Below are 24,674 nucleotides of genomic sequence, written 5' to 3' on the forward strand. Positions count from 1 at the left end.
GTGAAATTTGGCTTTACACTAAATCCAGCTTCATGTTTAACTATATTAAAAAAAGAATTGCCAAACTGCCAATGCATTGTACAATACTTTTTATTTTATTTTAATCAAGATTAAGAGATTTAATTATGAAAATGCTAATTAGCCAAATGTTTCCAATTCTTTATCAGGTTTTAAAGAATATTTTATTATTTAAACTTTTTCCACATCTTTCTCCCTGCTTAAAAATTCCTTACTACATTGTTTCATAAATAACCTTTTGAAATCTGTAATTTGAGCTAACTTTCAGATAACTTCTGAATAGGCAAAATTATTTTTTTTCCACTAATAACCCTTTCTGGCACATTTTGTATACAGAATTACGTGTTAACTAGAATTGTATCCCTAGTAACCTAAAACTTTAGCAAAACTCTAAAAAGCAAGAAATCCTGAACTATTAGATATGGGCATTTATAAATAAGAAAAATTCCACAATTTTAGAAACATATTTCCCTATATTACAACCCTTTCTTAATTGGAAATGACCCAGATATTAAATGAATGTTAAAAATAACTTTAAGATTTTAATATACACAAAAAGTTTACCTAAAACATTTATCCCATTCACTGTACTTAATTTTTTTTAACTTTTAACAAGAGAGACATGAGATATCAATCAACATATGTAAAATGAACATTGGTTCCATCTGGAAAGGCAGGACAACTAGAAGCTGGGAGGGGGTTAGGGCTTCCAGGTTACAGGTAGGTGTGAGAGGAATGGTTGCATTCTTTTGAGTTTCTGATGAGCCTTTCCAAGGGAAGGAACCAGATATACATTTATTTCAGTGAGACTTTGAATAGCTTGCTCCAAGCAGCTACCAGCTTGAATTAACACTGACATTTTAAAATATCTAGCAAAGACAAACATAAAATTCAGACAAAATGTATGTTGACAATTCTGAAGGCATTTCTATTTTTATCCCACCAATAATTTTAAAGCTAGCTTGTTTAGTAAAGGTATACTTTAAGTCACATGAACTTGAAATTCTTAGACTTATTTACTTAATTTATGAGTGCTCTTTTACTTATAAGCCAATTTGATAGACACAACATATGTACAACAGTGTACATACAAATAAACACATCTAGACATGTATACACATACATAAATGAAGATCCAATAGCTTGGAACCTTAGCCATGAGATAGCAATACAAGCTTGCTGGTTTTACTTTGCCCCAATAGATAATCCAGTGAAGGCTGTGAACCAAAATTTCAGATAAAGCAGTCTCCATGGCAGTTTGATTTTTTTTTTTTTTTTTTTTTTTGAGACCACATCTTACTCTGTCACTCAGGCTGGAGTGCAGTGGCATGATCTCGGCTCACTGCAACCTCCGCCTCCCAGGTTCAAGCCTTTCTCATGCCTCAGCCTCCTGAGTAGCTAGGACTACAGGTGCCCGTCACTATGCCTGGCTAGTTTTTTGTATTTTTAGTAGAGACTAGGTTTCGTCATGTTGGTCAGGCTGATCTCAAACTCCTGACCTCAGGTGATCCACCCACCCTGGCCTCCTAAAGTGCTTGGATCACAGGCATGAGCAGTGATCCCAGTGGCCTGGCAGTTTTATTTTTAAAGGCCAAACCTCCCCAGACTCCAAAGAGCACTGGGGCCAAACCAAGCCAAAGGAGGGCGTCACACGTGAACCAGGCCCCCTGCTTAGAACGGCAGCACAAAAGTCTGGATACATACAATGCTATTCCACTTTCCATTCAACAGTAAACTCCAGATTCCAAACAATGTTGGAGCCAAACAGCATTGCAACTGTGAGAGAAAATTCTAAGGAGGGTTAATACTAGACCTCAGAACCTCTGATGAGAGCAGCCCTTTTGGGCAGGCTGAGGTCTGCTGGACCCCCGGGAGCGTCTTCCTGTGGGGCCCAATCTTAGAGTGCCAGACATCTCTGGCCTTAGGTGGGTGCCACATGCAGGTTTTCCCCGTCAGAGCCTATTATGAGCTTTATAAGAACAGACATGAACTGTAATGTGAAGAACTGGATGCCGGGTGGGCCTTTTTGTTCCTCAGCCAGTTGAGTATGATCAGGGAAAAATTTAGCATAGGAAAAGGTTTACCTCCCCTGAAACATGTGCGAGTTTGCTCCAAGCTGTGCTTCATGTAGGGATCAGGGACCATGCGTGGAAAATATTTTTAAAAAGTCCTTCCCCCTTCGGGGCAGGGCAATTGTAAATGGCAGCTGAAAGACCGAAAAAGAAAGAAAGGAAAAAAAAAAAAAAGAAAGAAAAAGACCCAAGTTCCTTAAGCCAACCAGGAGGTGGCAGTCAGGCTTCTCCACATGGAAACCCCTTAGTTTCACTGGCCACGGCCAGAAACCTGCAGTTGCTTCCACGTTTAGGCGCTGCCCACCAAGGGTCCCAAGTTGAAAAGGAAAAGAGAGGGAGAGAGAGAGCCCCTGCATGGAGCAGAAAGGAAAGGGAGAAAAATGAATCCCAAACTTTGGGCTTACATCTTCCTCCTGGCTGGCTGAGCAAAATCTGCTAATGGTGGAAGGTGTCCAGGCTCTTGATGTCCTCAACAAAGAATTGGACAAAATGCACAAACAAAGCAAGGAAGGAATGAAGGGTTTCACTGAAAAGGAAAGTACACTCCACAGTGTGGGAGTGGGCCTGAGCATAGAGGTTCAGAATTTTTGGAAGTTTCAATATTCTCTACTTGGGGTATGCCCTATGTAAATGAAGAGGATGAAGTAAAGTTACAAAGTCATTTACTTGGCCTATGCCCTACGGAGAGGATTGTGGAGGATTGGTTATAGTGGTGGGAAAAACGATAGGGAAAGGGCGCAAACCTTCTGAAAGGTCGGAGATTCTGCAGAGCCCATGGGAGAATAGCTGAAGGCAGCTCTTCTATAACCCTGATGCAGGGGGCAACAGTAGGTACAAGGGAGTGTAGGCAAATTTATCATAAACAGGCTTGTTTACTTATGTTGACCAGGAAATGACCTTTGATCATCTGCATGCCTGACATTCTCTGAAAGGGGAACAATAAATGTTAACTACCTATAGGTTGTTTGCTCCAGGCTTTTGGCATTATGCCTGCACTGAATAAAAGCAAGCAGCTCCAGCTTCTCTGGGCTGCTCTCTGGCCACTAGAGCCAGGCAGTCACCTAGCTGCTCTTACACTGCATACCTGTGTGTGAGCACTCATTTCATCTGTCAGCCAGGGTCTGCAGGACAGACCTGGCAGGAGGTGCCCCGTGTGAGGAACACTGCAACGGATCACCACGGAACCCTCAAAAATGAAAGTGAAGTGACTGCGCAGTAAATAATTGGTGCCTGCTGGGGATTGATTTCCAAGTTTGAAGGGATTTTCAAGCTGGGGTTTCATCATGGGACAACAGCTATCAGCTTAACAGCAACAGTATATGAAAGTGTTGAAACCGCTGATTAAAGCTAGCAAAGCCTTGCTCTCAGAGTCCCAATTAAGGACCTAATGCAAACTGTTGTTTTCCATAATTCGTCGTTCTCAGAAGGCACACTAGACTTAAAGCTCTGGGAACAAGTGGGAAAAATTCTTAAACAACATTATGTACAAGGACAATGAGTCCCAGTAACATCTTTAATGTTATGGGCCTTAGTTAGGGCTGCTTTGGCCCTGCTTTACACAGAAGAGCATAAAAAGGGAGGGTAGGAAGAGCCATCATCTACTTTACCACCTCATCCTCCTCCCTCAGCCCTGCTGTTACCAGGTAAGGGTGCCACAGAGGAGACAGATTTTCCCTGAGCCCCCTCCCTCAGTTAATTGGAAAAAAGACAAGGGATACACTATACTTATGGGACCCTGTGTTAAGCAAGTGGCATTAGAAGGGGAGCTCTTGGCTTGCCTGGTGATGCAAGATCAACAAGGCAATGGGATACATAAACCCATTACTTTCAACATTTATAAATAAATAAGAAAAAGCATTAGAGAAAATGGAGCCACTTGCCCATTTACAAGGGGATTAATTGAGGCCATAGCAGACAACTACCATATGACCCCTTTCTGATAATAGCCACTGTTGTAATTCCTCCCCTACCCCTGACATGGCTCCAATTTGGGACATGACAAGATCCAGTTTGGGTAGAAAAGTGGCCTTAAAAGGGAGACAAGTTAACAATGATCCCACGAATTAGTTGAGGGACAATTAACAGCTAGCCATATAGACCCATCAAACAGCCCTTGGAATTCGTCCATTTGTGTCATTCCCAAAAAGTCTGGTAAATGGAGACTTTTGTATGACCTACATGCTATCAATGCTAATTTGCAACCTATGGGGCCCCTTCAACAGGGGGTCCCTTCCCCTGCAGTGATTCTTTGAGATTGGCCTATAGTCATTATTGACTTAAAAGACTGCTTTTATACTATTCCCCTTGCAGAACAGGACAGAGAAAAATTTGCATTTACAATACCAGCTATCAATAATGAAAGGCCAGCTCACTGATTTATTGAAAAGTACTTCCTCAAGGAATGTTGAACAGTCCTACCATGTGTCAGTATCATGTAAATCAGACTTTGCTCCCCAGTAGAAAAGAACTTCCTAATTTCAAGATCATCCATTATATGGATGACATCTTACTGGCAGTCCTAACAGAGCCAATACTTTTGAGTTTATTTGCCTCTGTCAAAAGGAATACACAGTTAAGAGCTTTAATCATAGCACATGAAAAGGTACAGATGTCCTCCCCTTGGAAATATCTTGGATATATACTAACTTTCTGGTCAGTAAGACCTCAAAATGTTAAATTGAATACTAACAATTTACATACCTTAAATGGCTATCAAAAATTATCAGGTGATATTAACTGGCTTCACCCCAACTTGGGCATAACTACCGACAAATTACAGAACCTGTTTTCTATCTTAAAGGCAATGCAGCCCTGGACTCCCCCAGGTATTTAACCCCTGCTTCAAAAACAGAAATTGAGGAAATAGAGCAAGCTATTTCTCAGAGGCAACTAGATTGCATAGACCCACAATATTCAGTCCAATTATTTGTATTTCCTACTAAACAACAGGATTAATAGGACACCTTCAGATAGTACTCTCTAATTATGCAGGCCATATAGAACATCCCCTTCCTGCTGATAAACTATTCCAATTCTTATCTCATACTCCTTTAGTTATGCCTACAAAGGTAGTTCACTCCTCCGTACCTAACACTTTAACGCTTTTCACTGATAGCTCTGGTAAAAATGGAAAAGCAGCTATCTGGTGGGAACCACATAACTCCCTTACTCAATCTGGATTTACTAGTACTCAGAGAGCTGAGGTTGAAGCCCTAATATTGGCTCTGGAAACCTTTTCCACTCAGCCCATCAATATTGTTAGTGACTCTGCTTACTCTGTTTATTTATTCTAAAACCTTGAAACAGCCCTCATTAAGTCCACTCTTGAGCCCACCCTGTGCATCCTTTTTCTTTGACTTCAGCAATCTCTGGGTCAATGGACACATTCTGTTTTTATCACACACATTTGGACCCACAGCTCGCTGCCCAGTCCACTAGTTCACAGCAATGATCCAGCAGACCTGCAGGTTATGACATCACTGCTTGGCCAAGCAACCCAATCACATCAATTTTTCCACCAAAATTGGAGAAATTTTTCTAAACAATTTCAGTTAACTTAAAGACTAGCTAAACAAATTATCCTGCAGTGCCCAGATTGCCAGCTCACAGGCAAGTCCCCTTCCTCAACAGGTATCAACCCTAGGGGACTAGAACCCAATCAGTTATGGCAAACAGATGTTACGCATGTCCCTGAATTTGGAAAACTAAGATATGTACATGTATCCATTGATACCAATTCCCACCTAATTGCTCTTCCTGGAGAGTCTGGCTGATATGTCATTAAACATCTTCTTCTCTTTTGTGTTTATGGGGTCGCCCACAGAGATGAAAACTGATAACAGTCCAGCTTACGCCAGCTCACAATTTCAACAATTTTGTCACACATGGAATGTCCAACATTCCACAGGTATCCCATATAATCCCCAAGGACAGGCCATAGCAGAACCTGCCCACTCTACCCTTAAAAATATGCTCAGAAAACAACAAAGGGGGAATATTAGTAAGGACCCTGCAACACTATTGGCACAAGCCTTATTTACCCTTAATTTCTTAAATTTAGAGGATAAGTTTCAATCAGCTATAGAAAAGCACTTTGCAAAAATCACTCAAGATGTAAAACCTTCATTTTTTGGAAAGATGTAAATAGTAATGTATAGTGTGGTCCAAATGATTTGCTAACGTGGGGAAGAGGATATGCTTGTGTGCAGACCCCCTCAGGTCCTCTGTGGATTCCAGTATGAAACCTTACCATGCATCAAACCTTACCATGGTGTGGCTAGAACCCAACCTGGTACCAGAAATGAAGGAAATGACCTTGCAGGACCCACAGCCCTGGATGATGCAGCTTCCTCCGGCAACACAGACCCTGGACATTTTGCTGAAGAAGATAACTCAGGAGGCTTAGCAAATCCTGCCCCAGACACAGATACCATTCACTCCAGATAATTTGTTCCTTGCTATTCTTTCTGTTGTACATTGCATCTCTCATAGGGTATTAATCTTTTTTAGTCTCTTACTTTGCCTGCTACCTCTACCTGCTACACCCTATTGGGCCCATCTTCTAGATCTGCCTTTTTTCCGCCCTGTTACTTGGGCAGACACTCCCTTCCCAGCCTCTAACAACGTGAATGATTGGCTGGGAGGGACTGACATACCACCGATGGGGTCCCTCAGTAATGGCACACATTGGACTGAGGTGCCAACACTACATATCGCTCTTTGATTGGAAAAGAATAATACTGATTATACTCATGTTTGTCTTATGTTATTTACTGGTTCTAGGATGCAAAGCCGGAACACGAGCTGTAACTGCCGCACCAGTCAAACCTGTCACTGTGCACATCAACAAAACCTAATGCAAACAAAACGAAACAAAACAAAACAAAACAAAGCAGAAAAGGGGGAGATGTGGGGGACCAGTCAGAGTGGTGGGAAAAACTATAGGGAAAGGACACAAGCCTTCTCAAAGGTCGGAGGTTCTGCAGAGCCCCATGGGGAGAATAGTTGAAGGCAGCTGTTCTATAACCCTGATGCAGAGCGCAAAGAGTAGGTACAAGGGAGTGTAGGGGAATTTATCTTAAACAGGCTTGTTTACTTATGTTGACCAGGAACTGACCTTTGATCATTCCCCTGAAAGGGGAACAATAAATGTTAATTACCTACAGGTTACATTTGCTCCAGGCTTTTGGCGTTATGCCTACACTGAATAAACACAAGCAGCTCCAGCTTCTCAGGGCTGTTCTCTGGCCACTAGAGCCAGGCAGTCACCTAGCTGCTCTTACACTGCATACCTATGTTTGAGTGCTCATTTCATCCAGGGTCTGTGGGACAGACCAGGCAGAGGATATTTCCTGTCATAGCTGAAGTGTGAATAGGCCTTATGTTCTCTTCTTCTAGACCCTATGTTCCTGCCTCACAACCACCCTGGGCACATGTTCTTAGGATCTCCTGAGGACTGTGTCACAGGCCATGGTCATTCATATTTAGCTCATAAGGAGCTGGACAACTCGAATCAGGTGGTGGGGTCTGGGCAACTTCCAGGCTATAGGTAAATTTAAACATTTTTTTTTTTTTTTGAGACAGAGTCTCGCTCTGTTTCTGGGCTGGAGTGCAGTGGCGCTATCTTGGCTCACTGCAACCTCCAACTCCTGAGTTCAAACGATTCTCCTGCCTCAGCCTCCCGAGTAGCTAGGGCTACAGGGGTGTGCCACCATGCCCAGCTAATGTTTGTATTTTTAGTAGACATGGGGTTTCACCATGTTGGCCAGGATGGTCTTGATCTCTTGACCTCTTGATCCACCTGCCTCGGCTTCCCAAAATGCTGGGATTACAGATGTGAGCCACCACACCTGGCCATAAACTCTGCTTTTTTTTTTTTTTTTTTTATCTTGCCCAAATTCCTAAGTGGTCTGGGGAGTCATGCCCTACAAACCATAAATTCTCATCAGATTGGTTTTATTTAACCCTATGTATTGTGACTTACTTTCCAACCTACTCTGGCATAACATTATGAGACAAGGAACAAAATCAAAATATTTTACCCCAAAAACATGTTTCTTTGTCACATTTTGAAATGGCCCTGCAAGCTGTCATTTGTGGGGAAAATTTGCATCTGGAAAGAATATCTATTAAGATAACTAGACCTTTTCCTTCCAGGCCCTTCCAATTCTGAATCAGTTAACTAAGAGTCTCACACCTTTTAAAAGGTCTTAATAGGAAGAATTTGTCACCTATTGTTTCTAAGGGCAGCTGCTATGAGACTCGAAAAGAGTCTTGGTCTCCACAATCTTTTATCTTAACCCGAACATTTCCTTTCTATTGATCCCAGGTCTTTAGACAAACTCAACCAATTGTCAATCAGAAAATGTTTAAATTTACCTGTAGCCTGGAAGCTGCCCAGACCCCACCACCGGATTCGAGTTGTCCAGCCTTTCTAGAACAAACCAATAAGCCAATGTATTTCTTAAATGTATTTGATTGAAGTCTCATGTCTCCCTAAAATGTATAAAATCAATGTGCACCCCCGCAACCACCTTGGGCACATGTTCTCAGGACCTCATGAGGGCTGTGTCATGGGCCATGTTCACTCATATTTGGCTCAGAATAAATCTCTTTGAAGATTTTACAGTTTGACTCTTTTTGTCAACACTCAGAATAAATCTCTTCAAATATTTTACAGAGTTTGACTCTTTTCATCATCAGTGTGTTCCACTAATCCGGATGACTGGCACAAGGAAAATGTTGTAGAATGGGCCATATTTCACATGCTGACTGGATTATTTGTCCAATAAAATAAGTGTCCCATACACTCATAAAATAAGTTCATTTGAGAGAAAGTCCCAAAGTTGAAATTATTTTTTTCTAAGGGAATTTTACTTACGGCCAAAGGTGATGGTGGTAGGTGAATAAACTCTAGTTGCCATACCTCCTTTCATGAGTGTCCATGTGAAGAGACCACCAAACAGGCTTTGTGTGAGCAACATGGCTGTTTATTTCACCTGGGTGCAGGCTGGCTGAGTCCGAAAAGAGAGTCAGCAAAGGGAGATAAGGGTGGGGCAGTTTTATAGGATTTGAGTAGGTAAAGGAAAATTACAGTCAAAGGGGGTTTGTTCTCTGGCGGGCAGGAGTGGGGGTCGCAAGGTGCTCAGTGAGGGTGCTTTTTGAGCCAGGATGAGCCAGGAAAAGGACTTTCACAAGGTAATGTCATCACTTAAGGCAAGGACTGGCCATTTAACACTTCTTTTGTGGTGGAATGTCATCAGTTAAGTTGGGACAGGGCATATTAACTTCTTTTGTGATTCTTCAGTTACTTCAGACCATCTGGGCATATACGTGCAAGTCACAGGGGATGCGATGGCTTGGCTTGGGCTCAGAGGCCTGACACCTCCAAGCAGCCTTTAAGGAAAACAACCTCGATAACTGTGTAAAAGTTTCCACGGATTATGTTTTGGGCAGGGATTTTTACTCAGACAATGGGTGGGTTCAATTGCTTGGTGGGTGACTGTTCACTTGACGTGGCATTGATATCTGGGGTAAATACCAGAGGTTCGTTGTCTCACAGGAGGGAAATCAAAGACGTGAACATACAAGAAGTGAGTTTAAGAGTGGAGGTTTAATAGACAAAAGAAAAAGAAAAGAGAATTGCTCTCTTTCTTGCAGAAAGAGAGGGGCTTCTGAGTGGGTTTTCTGGACCGCTGCATAGTGCATGGGGTCTTATAGACTGGCTTGAGTAGGAAGTGTCTGATTAACATGGGGCCAAAAGATTGGTTGGACCAGGTGTGCCATTTACATAGCATGCAAAGAAGCTGGCCACCCCACCCTAATCTTTTATTATGCAGCTGGGTTCTCTACCTGGCCAGGGCCATGTTGTCTGCTCCTTACTGCACACATGGTTGACAAAGAAAAGAGAAGATGTTGGGAAAACCAGCCCCACACCACCCGGTGGGTACCCTGAGTCCAGCGGAGGCAAAGGAGTTAGAAAGAGACAGAATAAGAGTTTAAAAGGCAGGTTCAGGAGACCTGAGTGTCAGAGGCTTGCTCACGGCCCAGAGCTCTCAGGCTCCGCCTAATTTATTGGTTTACAAGCTCTTTGTTCTTAGGGCAGATGGGAGGCGGAGGAAGGGATGAGGAAAAGGATTAATCAGTGAAGGAGAACTCGTGAGTCATTCAATAAGATGTATAGCAGTGGCGGTTTCTGTGAATTTCTTGAGCAAAGGCATGTGTCTAAACTACTTAAGATCTTTAACTTATCTGGACTGAAATGGGTGGGAGTGGGTTTCAGGAGGAGCCAAGATGTTTGATTATACTCCACTGCTTCAAGGGAGTGTTATCTCCCTGAGCAACCTGTGGAATGCTGCGGAGCTGTTATGCTCTTGGGCATAAAGACATGAAGGTAATAAGGAGACTTTTCTCCTCAGAGGCCGCCCATGGCTCCCCCTGTGTGTCTCACACAGGGAGACCAACTCATCTGGCACCCTAGAAACTCTCTTTCCCACAGAAGATGGAGCCACCATGTTGAACATGCCTAGCCCCCAGGTAGCCTTTTCCTATTGGCGCAGCTGCTAACATTCACCTGTGCAAGCTCCCAGCTTGCTTATCTATGTTTGCAGCTCGATTTTACAGGCTGCTCTTAAAAAAGAAATGATTTGGCCGGGCTTGGTGGCTCACCAAGGCTGAGGTGGGTGGATAACTTGAGGTCAGGGGTTCGTGACCAGCCTGGCCAAACTGGTGAAACCCTGTCTCTACTAAAAATACAAAATAATTAGCTGGGTGTGGTGGCATGCGCCTGTAATCCCAGCTACTCTGGAGGCTGAGGCATGAGAATCCCTCAAATCCGGGAGGTGGAGGTTGCAGCGAGCCGAGATCATGCCACTGCACTCCAGCCTGAGTGACAGAGAAAGAACTTGTCCAAAAAAAAAAAATTTTTTTTTGGGGGGCTACTTTTTATTAAAAGGAATACCTTACCAAGGATTCTTACCCTCACTATCTGCCTAAATAATTTCTTTTTAACTCCTGTGTCACAATGACCACAACCAAGGAGGATTTAACAAGGGGTTTTGTTATTTGTAACAAGTAAGGAGGACACCAGGCATAGTTCCTAAAGCAGTGCTTCCCTGAGCGATGGTGGAAACAGGGCTTTTACTGGGCTGGTCAGCTGAGTCATTGTATGTAGAGGTAAAGTAAAGGCAGTGCAGGTGCAGTTGCTAATCATGCTTCTACACACATCGCATGTATAGGAAAAGTTGAGTAAGCTCCTCCCTGGGTGAGGATTTTAGTATGGTAATGAGGGGAGTTCACTGAAGTTCATTTCCAAATCTAGCATCTCTGGATCCAACTGTTTTTTGTTTTTCAGGTGCTGGGCTTCTTCATGGAATTCAAGGTGCAATAGTTACAAGTGGGTAGTTTTTCACAGTGCTACCCCAAAACTGGGGACCCAGGGTTACAATGCGGCAGCATTTGTACACCTTATGAGCCACAGTTGGACCGAGTTTCCTATTATATTGTTTGCCCCAAGCAATCAAATGATTGGGGCTTCAAAGAGTTAAATCTTGCATATAAATTAAGAAAGATTACTGTAATTTGATTGGGAGTATGGGTAGACCATTTGGTCTATACCATAGCCCAGTTTCAGAGGAGTGTGTTCCCCCTTTTGTTTCCCAGTTTTCTTTTTGTTTTGAAACGCCCTTGGCAATGTAAAGCATTGAAGTGCTAGATGTTACTTTTACAAGTCCTCAGAGTGTGCATTATGTAACTGCTTGCCTCCTCAATCCTGTAATCCTTCCCCCTGTTTGTGATGGCTTTCACCCTTCCTTCCTTCCTTTTCTTCCTTTTCCTTTTCTTCCTTCCTTCCTTTTCTTCCTTCCTTTCTTCCTTCCTTTTCTTCCTTCCTTCCTTCAGTCCTTTCTTCCTTCCTTCCTTTCTTCCTTCCTTCCCTCTCTCCCTCCATGCATTCTTCTTTCCTCTCTCTCCCTTCCCCTCCCCTCCTCTCCCCTACTACTCATCTTTTCCTTCCTTTCCTTTTCCCTTTCTCCTTTCCTCCCTCCCTTCTTCCCTTTTTTTTAAAAAAGGATCATAATATATTTTTCTGACATTTAAACCTGTAACTTAAAAAATTTTAATAATTAAAAAGTTATATCTGTAAAATGTCTCTAAACTTTAAGCAATTGCTGAAAACTTCAATAGCATTCAGTCTAGCAAAAATTTTGCAAAACTGGAAGGATTTTTCTCATTTCATAATATGAAAAGCCAAAAGAATTCACTTTGTATCTAATTAATATATTTAAATTAAAATAGACTATAGAGCCAGAATATGAAATAGAATATTAAGAAAAAGTACCAGCCGGTTATTGAGAAGTGAAGGAAAAGGTCACTAAACAAATTGTGTAAACTCTAAAGTGATACAGATTAATAATGGAAAGAGTACCACCTTAATAGGTCTTAATTTTCTTTAAACAAATGAGAAAATGAAGAAAAAAGCGTGTTTTAAACAACCACCATTGAAGCAAAACCAATTCTATTGTTTCAAAAGGTAGTTATCAGCTTTCCATGTCATACGAGCAGAAATCCACCCTCAAGTCAGAGATTTGATCTGTAGTTACCCTCAAGACAGCACCACCATAGTTTATTCATTTCACAGTTTTTCTTTTCTTTTTATTTTTATGAGACAGAGTCTCACTGTGTCATTCAGGCTGGAGTGTAGTGGTGTGATCTCCACTCACTGCAACTTCTGCCTCCTGGGTTCAAGTGATTCTCCCATCTGTAGCTGGTATTAGAGGTGGGTGACGCCACACCCAGCTAATTTTTGTATTTTTAGTAGAGACGGGGTTTTGCCATGATGGCCAGGCTGGTCTCGAACTCCTGGCCTGAAGTGATCCACCTGTGTCTGCCTCCCAAAGTGCTGGGATTACAGGCATGAGCCACCATGCCCAGCCACATTTCTCAGATTTTCTAAAGCAGATCTTTTATGACTAATGGGCCAGTCCTGCCTATTATCTAGCTGTTTGCTGAAATCATCAATCCTTTGACCCTTAGCAATCCTTAAAAGATCAGACTGTCTGAGAACCACTGGAGTTGACAGGGATGTCCTGCAAAGGGGCTGGGGATAAGGGAGAGGGTCATGTCAGAGTCCAGAGTTTGCATCATTGCCTGCTCTTTAATAGTAAGTGAGTTCTGTTTCCAGAGCCTCAGTTTACCTCAGGTTTCCTGAAATGAGAAAAATGTTCATGCCCGTATCTGCCTTGCAGGGTCATTGTGAAGATCAAGGAAAATCATTGAATAAAAATTATTTGTAGACTGTTTGACAAATGGAAGCCCACACAGGGCTCCCTTGAGTTCTGTGAAGATGGGTACCTCCTTTCTCTGTGGTCTGGCAATACCCTGTGTTCTCTGCTATTAGAGAAAACCTCATCATAGTGTAAATATTGAAATCTTCCCTTTATTAAATTGTGAGTTTAAGGAGAGAGGACCACTTACCTTTGTAACCAGTGCTTAGTAGAGTGTTCAGAACATAGGAATCTATTTGATAACAGTTTGCCAAATGGGTGTGAGCAAGTCATTCTCAGGATTTAGCTGCAAGATATTTTTATTTAATATCACACAAAATGAATCCTATTCTTGCTAATCTCCAAATAATCACAACCTGAATGGCTTGCTTAGTGATAATTTTATTCATGTAAGAATTATTTATCATATGGCATAGAGGATGTTGTCCCTGGGGTGGGGGTAATTAGTGTGGAAAGTAAATGACTCCCTTATGCTTTTTGCCTTTGGGATTGAGTTACCTTGAATCACATGGGATTCAGGCGTGTTCCTGCCAAGCAATTTCACTGCCTTGCGGGGGAGCTCGAATTAACAGGAAAGAGTTGAAGCAATTAGTCCAAAACAGTGGTTCTCCATGTGTAGCTCTGAAAGAACAATGTAAATATTACTTGAGAACTTTTTAAAAATGCAATCCTTGGTCCTCAGACCTAAGAAATTAGAAAGTCTGTGGATGGAACTGAGTAATCTATGGTTTAATCACCTGCAAGTGATTCTGATACCCACTTGTGTTTGGGAACAACTTCCAAAACCAAGGAAAATCCAGCGAGTTCTCTGTTAATGAAGGTTCTTACCATCTCATGTAGGATGGCTTCATCTCCAGGTAACCATCCCAACTTTGACTGACTTCACAATTAAGAAGTTAATTATGTCACATTACAAGGGGTCCAGATGGAGAGTGGATTCAGAATCAGTATGGTGTTGGACGGGGCCCCAATCCCACTTCTCTGTGGTTCTCCTCACTCTGCCTTCCTTTGTGGATTGACTTTGTTTTAGTGCTTGGTGAATGGCCATGGCTGTTACAGATGTCACATCCAAAACAAAGACATCTCGTCTGGTGTTCTCTTCTCAACAGTTAGGAAAACTTTCAGTGAAGCTGCAGTTGAACACCTATTCCTATGTGTCTTTTTGGTAAACATGGAGTCACATGGGAACTCCTGTACCAGTTCTATGGAAAGAGGTGGATACTACTTTGACAGATCAGTTGAGTTTTGATTTTTAATGTGGATATTCAGTTCTTCTCTGTGAGTTCCATGTGTGTGAGAACTGGTCACCAGAACAGGAGAAGACTGAAGCTCTGCCTGCAAGTCTTGTTTTTGTAATTTTTTTTTTTAACATACAATTCACTTTTTTGGATTTACTGTTCTATGACCCTTTTAAAAAACTTTTTATTTTGAACTAAGTATAGACACAGGAAGTTGCAAAGATGATATGGAGGGATCCCATGTAACTTTCCTGCAGTTTCTCCCAGTGGTTATATCATATGTAACTGTAGCATAATACCAAAATCAGAAAACTGACATTAGCACAATGTGCATGTACAGTTCTGTGCTCTTTGATCACACATGCAGATTCATCTAACTGCAATCAGGATACAGAACTATTCTATCACCTCAAACATCTCCCTTATGCTAGCCCTTTTTAGTCATGTGCAACACCCCCATTCCTAATCCCTGGCAACCACTAATATGTGCTTCATCTTAATACTCTTGTCATTTTAAGACTATCACATAAATGGAATTATATAGTACGTGACTTTTTGAGATTGACATTTTTCATTCAGTAATATCCTTGAGATTCATCTAGGTTGCATGTATCAATAGTCTGTTCATTTCCTTTATTTTTATTTTTAATTTTTTTTGGAGACAGAGTCTCACTCTGTTGCCCAGACTGGAGTGCAGTGGTATGATCTCGGCTCACTGCAACCTCCATCTCCTGGGATCAAGTGATTCTCTTGCCTTAGCCTCTCAAGCAGCTGGGATTATAGGTGCCCACCATGCCTGGCTAATTTTTATATTTTTAATAGAAGCAGGATTTCAATATGTTGGCCAGGCTGGTCTTGAACTCCTGATCTCAGGTGATCTCGCCATGTTGGCCTCCCAAAGTGCTGGGATTACAGGCGTGAGCCACTGTGTCCGGCCATCCATTCATTTTCATTGGTATGGAGACAGGTTGCTTAATCATTCACCTATTGAAGGAAATTTTGGTTGTTTCCAGTTTTGCACTATTACTAATAAAGTCTCTGTGAACATTCATGTACAGGATCTTGTGTGAACATGTTTTCATTGTTTAAATAAGTGCTCACAAATATGATTGCTGGATTATATGGTAAGGGTATGTTCAGTTTTCATTTTTATTATTATTATTTTTGAGACAACATCTCATTCTGTTGCCCAGGTTTGAGTGCTGTGGTGTGATCTCAGCTCACTGCAGCCTCAACTTCTTGGGCTCAAGCAATCCTCCCACTTCAGCCTCCTGAGTACCTGGGACCACAGGCATGTGCCACCACACCCAGTTAATTTTTTTTTTTTTTTTTTTTTTTAGAGACAGGATTTTGCCATGTTGTCCAGGCTGGTCTCAAACTCCTGAGCTTAAGCGATCTGCCCACCTTGGCCTCCCAAAGTGCTGGGATTATAGGTGTGAGCCATCACTTCTGGCCTGTACATTCAATTTTTTTTTTGAGACTCTGTTGCCCAAGCTGGAGTGCAGTGGCATGATCTCAACTCACTGCAACCTTTGCCTCCCAGGTTCAAGCAATTCTCCTGCCTCAGCCTCCTGAGTAGTTGGGACTACAAGCACGTGCCACCACAGCCAGCTAATTTTTGTATTTTTAGTAGAGACAGGGTTTTACTATGTTGGTCAGGCTGGTCTTGAACTCCTGACCTCAGGTAATCCACCCAAAGTGCTGGGATTACAGACGTGAGCCACTGTACCTGGCCTGTATGCTCAATTTTTAAAGCAACTACCAAACTATTTCTGGAGTGGGCATACCATTTAGTCATCTCACCAGCAATGTATGAGATATCTAATTTAACTGCATCCTTGCTACTGTTTTGTATTTACACTAATTTTTATTTTAGTTGTTTTAAGACTTGTGTAGTGATATCCCAGCTTGATTTTAATTTGTATTTCCCTGATGGCTAGTGATGTTGGACATCTTTTCATGGTCTTATTTGCTAATGTGTATCTTCTTCACTGATATGTCTCTTCATGTTTGAATTTGAAAAATTCAAATTATAATTTTTTCTTTCATGAATTATTCTTTTTGTTTTGCATCACTGTATTCTTTATTTATTTGTTTTTTTTTTTTCTGTGCTAATCTCTTTCTCCTCTTCTTCAGGCTCATCATTGATCAGAATGTTAGAGTCTTTGGTATGGTTTCATACATTCCTGAGGCTATGCTTTTTTTTCTCAATCATCTTTTTCCCTCTGTTGTTCATATTAGATGATTTTTATTGCTCTATCTTCTAGCTTCCCGATTCTTTAATTTTCATATACATTCAGTTATTGAGCCTCTCCAGGGAATTTTTTATTTCTGTTATTTTATATTTCATTTCTGTAATTTTCCATTTGGTTCTTTTTTTATAGCCACTAATTCTTTGCCAGGAATTAGTGTAATTGTTTCAAGAGTGTTTGCTGTCACCTAATGGAGCATGGTTATAATAATTGCTTTAAAATATTTATCTAATAATTTCAACATCTCTGTTATCTTGGGATTGCCATCTGTTAATTGCCTTTTCCTCTGAGAATTTTAAAAAAGGTTTTCCTGGCTCTTATGTATGTTGGATAATTGTGGATTCTCTCTTGGATATTTTGAATATTATGTTACAAGATTTTGGGTCCTAATAAAATCTTCTGGGGGAATGTTGACTTTTTTTTTTTGAGACAGGGTCTCACTCTGTAGCCCAGGCTGGAGTGCAGTGGTGCTATCTCTGCTCACTGCAGCCTTGACCTCCTGGGGTCAGTTGATCCACCTCAGTGGCCCCCAAGTAGCTGGAACTTCAGGTGTGTGCCACCATGCCTTGCTATTTTTTTGTTTTGTTTTGTTTTGCTTTTGCTTTTGTAAAGATGGGGTTTCATCATGTTTCCTAGGCTGGCCTCAAACTCCTGAGCTCAAGCAATCCACCTACCTTGGCCTCCCAAAGTGCTGAGATTACAGGTGTGAGCCACAGTGCCCAGCCTGTTTTGCTTTATTTTAACAGGCAGTTAACTTAGTTGGCTTTGCTCTGCAAGTCTTGACCCATTTTCTTTAGGCTGTGCATTCAATGTTAATTTAATTTCAAAGCTGTTGCAGTGCTATTTTGTCTGCTTTACATGTGTGCCACCTAGGGGCCAGTCTGGGTCCTGGAGAGTGTTCAATGTTGTAGTTTAGTTCTCAAAGTCTTTGCTATGTTGATTCTTGTCCATTTCATAGCTCACGGATGATCTCAGGACTTTACACATTGATCTAAATGCTCTCGTCTTTAGCTCCTTCTACTCTGTGGTGTTCCTCGCACATAGCAATTCTTAGGGTCACTCTTTCCTGGTGCCCTAGTTAGGAAGCTGGTACTTTAGCGTTTCTGTGCCGTTGCATGCTTCCTATGACAGCGTGCACTTCAGGGCAAAGCAGCAAGTCATGGAGGCTGCGGGGCTGCTATCACCACTGCCACCACTGCAGGAGTCCAGATTTGTTATGGGTGTTCACCAGAACTAGGGTTGGGAGATGCGACAGAGCTCCATACTGCAGGGACTCTTTTGTAGGTTCTCTGGTGAGTGTAAGAGTGTGTGTTTTTATTTTTTCTCTCCCTTGGAGCCTTTTCCATATGTCACAATTCCAGGATTTCAGTTGCCCCAAACTCTATGTAAGGCAATATGAGAGGAACCAAATTTTAAGAAAAAGGGAAAAAAATTTACTGCCATCTGGGTTATTTGCTGAGTTTGATTTCTCTGTGCAGTCTCTCTGCTTCTATTTACTTTTCAACATTCTTCAATAACTTTTTTATATACTATTTTAAGACATATTAGTTGCAGTAAGTGGGAGATAGGGTGGGATGGTCTTAATCCATCCTAACTGGAAACAGAACCTTAAATCTTGGCTTTGAAGTAAAAAGGTCATGGTCCAGATATAAGGCAGGATAATTTGGAAGAATATTTATCAAATTTTAAAAAATTTACTCCCTAGGAGTCTAGATAAATTTGTCTAAAATACAAATGGATGAGATTCTTAGGAAAAACTGAATGGAAATAGTTTTAAGAGGGACCCTGTACCCATCTCTTCTCCCCTACCATGTTATCTCCAAGGTGGAGACAACACAGCCCCAAATAGCACTTGGGACCTGAGTATAGAGGAGGCTAGTGCTCCACTTCCATCTGAAGCCCTGGGCGGTGAAAGCCTTCCAGGGAAATCTGTGCTCTCATGGCATGAGAGTGGTAGAATAGAGATGACAGGGGGTCATTGAGGCAGAGATAGTCCCACGGAGTTACTCTCGGTACCAGGGATGTCAAAGAACAGCTGAGGGTTCTCTATGTCTCTGAGAAAAAGGGGAGAGAGGTCTCATGGTCAGGATGAGAGGTCATAGCAACAAAGGGCCTGTGGCCCTGGAGACAGGAGCCCAAATTTAAATGTGGGCATTTCAGTAGAGTTCAGCAGTGAGACAGGGAGATGTGGCGGATTGCTCAGAACCATCCAACATCGTGAATGTTGGTAAGGGGAGAGATCAGACCTGTGTACAAATTTGGGAGCAGTGAGTGCATGAGTGGTATGGTATTTAAAGCCATGAGCTTGGCTGAGGTGTGGGTGAGATGAGAAACTGGCAAACACTGAGTCCAGGACACTCTGAAGTTCAGAGGATGGAAAGAGGAGGAGGAAATGATAGAGACTGAGAAGGTTGGGCCAGAGAGGTGGGAGGGGAGGTAAGATAAAATGGTGAGGAAGGAATGAAGTACTGTGCCAAACACCACTGCTGGGGTCACGCAGGAAGAGGTTAGCTTTGGTCTGGCTCTTAGATGTGGAAACATGGAGCATGGAGATCACAGAAGAAAAGTCAGCGGAGTGGTAAGGACAGAGCTTGACAGCCATGGATTTAAGGTGGATAGAATAAAGAGTTGTGGACAGAAACAATATACACTTGATCTTAGCTAAAAGGTGGAGAAGCAATGACAGAAGATTGACAATTATTTTGAAGAATTCTGATGTTAATAAAGATACAGTGCAGTACTTGGAGGAACTGATTTTTATTGTATGGTAGCAATCTTAGCGTGTTTGTGTGCTCATTAAAGGGTGTAAAACTGATGATCCTGCAAAGGGTACGAGATGCAGCCAGTGCAGCAGGGGGGAGCTGTCTTTAGGTAGGGACAAAGTGAGTCAAGCCATTGTGTCAGGAGGGAAGGCAGATGGTGTTAGTAAAGATGAGGCAAGCTGGTCCATTTGGTGGAGGGATTCTGTGAAAGTTTTATTCTAACTGCCTCTGTATACTCAGTGAAATATCAAGCCTTAGTTTTTGCATTTGTAAAATAAAACATGTAATACCTACCTATTTTATTGGTTTAGTGAGCATCACAGAGGGTCCATTTAAACATATTTTGGAAATTGCAAGACATTGTACAAATACAATCATTGTCATTGGCTTTGATAAAGTTGTTCCCTCTCTTTGGATATCGATGTTTTCTTCCTGAGGTCCTCAGGATTGTAGAATGTTGATTTGGGAGGCATCAGCTCCTCACCGCCCTAGCCTGACAACAACTCCTTTAGGGTGAATTCTCTTCCCTCATCCTTACACTGAAGGAATGTAATCCATAAGTCCTATTGCTAATTGAATTTTAGATTTTGCATTATGATTCTGCCATCCTATGCTTTCAAATTAGACCTAGAGGCTCTGACTCCAGAGTAAACAGACATTGCATTTCATATTTTCACCTGGAGAAATACAATTTTCCTTAAATGGAAGATGCAAGGAGCATGGTTTAAACCTCAGATTCTCTCAAAGAGATGAAAAGGAGAATTCTACTCAATGCCCTTAAAATCTAGGTGTTGGCAACTTTTCTTTCAATGGATAAAAGTAATTGTTAGTAGACTTTTGAGGATTTCTTTTAAATTTTCTTAGCTCAGTGGATACTAAATAGCATTAAAAGTTGAAAACCACTTGTCCCTATCCATTTATTATCTTTTGAAGAGACATTCTTTAGACAGAAGTTGAAATTATGTTTTTTTATTAGTGTAAGAAGGGAAACTAATTCAGATTAATGAGAAATTACAGAAATTAGCAAGAGAGAATTTCAGCATCAGAAAAAAGTAAGTTATTTAAATTACCTTTGAGGCAATTATTTTCAAGATTTATAAATTACAATTAAATATGAAGCATTTGAGTCATGAAAGTTCTTTAAGCTATGAAACTTCTAATTGCTTATTGCCCCTAATTTTAATAAAGCTTTTTAACAGAGACAAAGAGGCAATTTTACCTGAAAACACGGAATATTTTACTTACAACTTTGAAACCACATTACCATAACCTTTCAAAGGAATCAGTCAAGTGTTTCTTGATCATCTCATGCATTCAAGTCCATTGCATGCTCATCTGACAGTTTGCTAGGCTCTTTGGGAACCATTCAGCTCTGACCAACTCAATTTATGTTTGAAACTTATTCCATCCAAGCAGCATTAGACTTAAGTGTAGCTGGGAAAGAGATAAGTTAGTTTTTGGCCTGCAGGGGCCTTTGTTCTTCATTCCTTTCTTTCCTGGATTAAGCCCTCCTTTCTTCCTTCCCTCTCTGGTCTGTGCGGGGCTTCATGTACTCTTACCCATCCACTTCTCTAAGGAGTGAAATAATCAAGTAGAATGGCTTCGGTTTGAAAAGATGGGGGGTGGTAGAGGGGCAAAAAAGAGCAGAGACTGGGAGCAAGTTTTGTTATTAGTCATAAAGCCAAATGTTACTTTTGTAAACCAATATGAGATGTCTTGTGAGAAAGCACCAGTAGACATGGAATTCTAATTTACAATGACTGATGCATGAGGCATGCGGTCTGTCCTACACAGATAATTTGTGATTCTGTAGTGAGTATAGAGGGACCAGTTCTCCTCTGAGGGAAATTCAGCTTTAGACATGATTTCCAAAAAGTTTCATCCTCTGGATCCTTTCACATAAAGACTTTTCTGCTAACTCCATGGTTTTCTCAGTGCCTTTCAAGGTCAAAGGAATTCCCTGATCTAGGTAAGGTGTGAGCATCAACCTTAAATTCCTTAGCAAGACTCATCTTCAGGCACCCAAATGCAAGTTTAGGTTGCACATCCCCTTTTTAACCCCTTTGTGTTAGTCCGCTAGGGCTGCCATAACAAAATACCGCAAACTGGGCAGCTTAAACAAGAGAAAGCTATTTTCTCACAATTCTGGAGGCCAGAAGCCCAAACTCAAAGTGCCACTAAGGTTGGTTCCTGGTGAGGCCTCTCCTCCTGGCTTATAGCTGGCCACCTTCTAGCTATGTCCTCACATAGCCTTTACTCTGTGTGTGTCCACTCCTGCTGTCTCTTCTTTTTCTGTAAGGACACCAGTCTTATCAAATTAGGTAAGACTAACCTTTATGATCTCATTTAACTTTATTGACTTCTCTAAAGGCTCCATATGCAAATACAGTCACATTGGGAGTTAGGGCTTCAACATTAAATTTTTGGGGAAGGCAATTCAGTCCATAACACCCTCCTTCCCTTCTTGGACTCTTCTTGTGATATAGGTTTCATAGTAAATGTCTCATTTCCTAATCACCGTTGAACTAGCAAACCTTCACTTTTGTGCATTATAGTAGAAGAGAGACTGATGACCTTGCTTTCATGGCTTTCTCCTTTGATTGTCATGGCTGCATATGGACTTTTAATGCTTTCCTCTTTGCACATCATCCACTGAGTAGAGAGTTGTGGAAGAGGTGGTTGTTGAGGCAGGTGGCTGACATCAGGGAAGATGGCAAGAAGTGAGTCAATCTTGGGATGGAAGAATCTGGGAGCAGGTAGCATTAGGATAATGAGGGTTGTATTAAGTATTTAGTCATATTTCATCCATGGTGTTCTCTTCATGTTGTACTGATTAAAACAATAAGGCTGTGGATGGCCAAGGTCATGCTGGTCATTAACTACAGGTTGGACCTGGAACTCCCACCTGGATGATTCCAGTGCCAGAACCTGACTTCCCTTGGAAATCGAGCTACTTACTATTCCCCAAACCTCCCACCTCCACTTTTTCACTACCCTTGGCTTCTCCTCCTTCTCTCCTTCTTTGAATGATGTCATCATTAATTCCTTTGTACTTTTACCATGTCTCAGCTCCTGCCAAAGGCCCTTATTCCCTTCTCCTTGGACAGTTGTGATAGCCTTCTTCCTGCTGGCCTTCCTGCCTCTAAGCTGTGCTAAAGGGCAGGTGGATAGTTGAGATGGTTATTTACAGAGAAAGGGAAGGACAGAAAGCAGGGCTCCCAGGATTCTCTATGGACAAATTCTGTTCTCTTTCAGCCACTTGTATCAGTGAGGCATCTTAGTGAGATAAGAGAGACAGACAGAGAGAGAGAGAGAGAGAGAGGCAGATGCTCCTTCCTGATGACCATGGCAGGCCGGCCTCAAATCCTGACTCAGCCATTCCCCTAGAAGCTGGTTTTTATGAACCATTTGGTGGACTATGTATCAACAGGATCAACAAGAAAAATACAAGTTAATGTTGCATATTATAAAGAGATAAATTTTAATGTAGAAAACTTCTATAGGTGATGGAAGAGCCAAGAAGCCAGGGAGGCAATGGTGAAGCGACTCAGGAATTGGCAATTAGGGTAACAAATGGCCAATAGGGGCTCCAGGCTGGAGGAACAAGGGCAGGAGATGGAACTGCTGCAACTCAGGGTCACTTATGCAGGCTGGAGCCCTGACAGGGGAGGGAAGTGCAGGGGGAAGGATGGAGGGTGGAGGAGAGGAGACAGGGAAGAGAATTTCTCTAGAGAACTCTGCCACACTGGCCGCTTTAACTCACTAACACCCACACACAACTGGCTCAGCTCAGGGCTGCTTGTTTCTGCTCACCAAGGAGCCCACCAGATGCTCTTTGCTCAGGGGGTTTTGACACATGTGGGGTTCCAGGGCCCAGGCTGCTTCCATCTTGTTCTGCCATCCCCTAGGGCCTCTAATGGAGAGAGGAGAACATTGACTGACACTGAGGGCCTGGACTTGGAAGTGACAATGGTATTCCCCTCACCTTCAGTGGCAAGAGTGAGCCACTTGGCCCAGTGCAAGGGGGCTAGGAAGTCCCTTGCTGAGCATCGCCCTGGGCAGCGGCTCTGCACTGTGTGAGGAGAGTGCCATCCTAAGGGACATTGGTCACCTCTGCCTCATGGCTTAGATACTATTTTGCTTGTGAAGGAAACCAAAATATTTCATGTATATATATATATATATATATATATATATATATATATATATTTGGAAATATTTAGAGATAGCTATTCTGAGGGACTGGAAATACAAGAGTAGCAGAAAAGCTGTCCTTCTTGGGAAGAGCTGTATCTGTGGAGAAATTCTGCATCCCCCTTCTTGGGGTAAACAGAACTTACAGTGTCTTTTATCTAGTCTGCCAGGCTGGCTGGTTGCTCCCTCAGGAATAACCTCCTATGTGTCTGGATCATATAAAACTGTTTGCAGTTGCTCAGTGTTGAGATGTGGGTCCCACATCAATCCAAATGTATGCTTTTCTTCTCTGTAACATTTAAAACCAAAGATACTGCCCCTAAATTGGTCACTCTTGTAATCCATTTTAGTAAAGATGTCTCAGGAAGCTGATATTACTGATCTACAAAATGGAACAATTCCTTCACACTATACCATTTGGTTTCAATAGTTAGTTGGTTCGCCCTTCCTTCATATTGATTATTTTCTTGGTAACCACAAGTCTCAGAGGTACTTTCTGTTGTTCCTGCATAATATTTTCCTTTGTTGTTGACTTTGAGGCTAGAATCCTGAGCTCAGGTGGACCCACATCTGAGTTTGATCCAGCTTCAAGTTCTGACTCAGCACCCTCTTTTTCTGTCATTTTAGCCATTATAGATAACAGTCACCAAAACATTGAATATTTTGTTTTTTCCTTATTAGTTTGCATTTCCTTATGTATCCAAAGAAACAATTCCTGGAGAGTAGGATCCATCTCTAAATTCCATTGGTAACTTTCACCTTTAGTAATTGATCTCAACATAGCTGTGGCTTTACAACATGGGTGACCGCCTGGCTACCCAGGAATCAAATATTCCTCATCCCCCACTCTTTTATC

Source organism: Gorilla gorilla, chromosome 6 (genome assembly GCF_029281585.2).
Source record: "Gorilla gorilla gorilla isolate KB3781 chromosome 6, NHGRI_mGorGor1-v2.1_pri, whole genome shotgun sequence".
Lineage (NCBI taxonomy): Eukaryota > Metazoa > Chordata > Mammalia > Primates > Hominidae > Gorilla > Gorilla gorilla.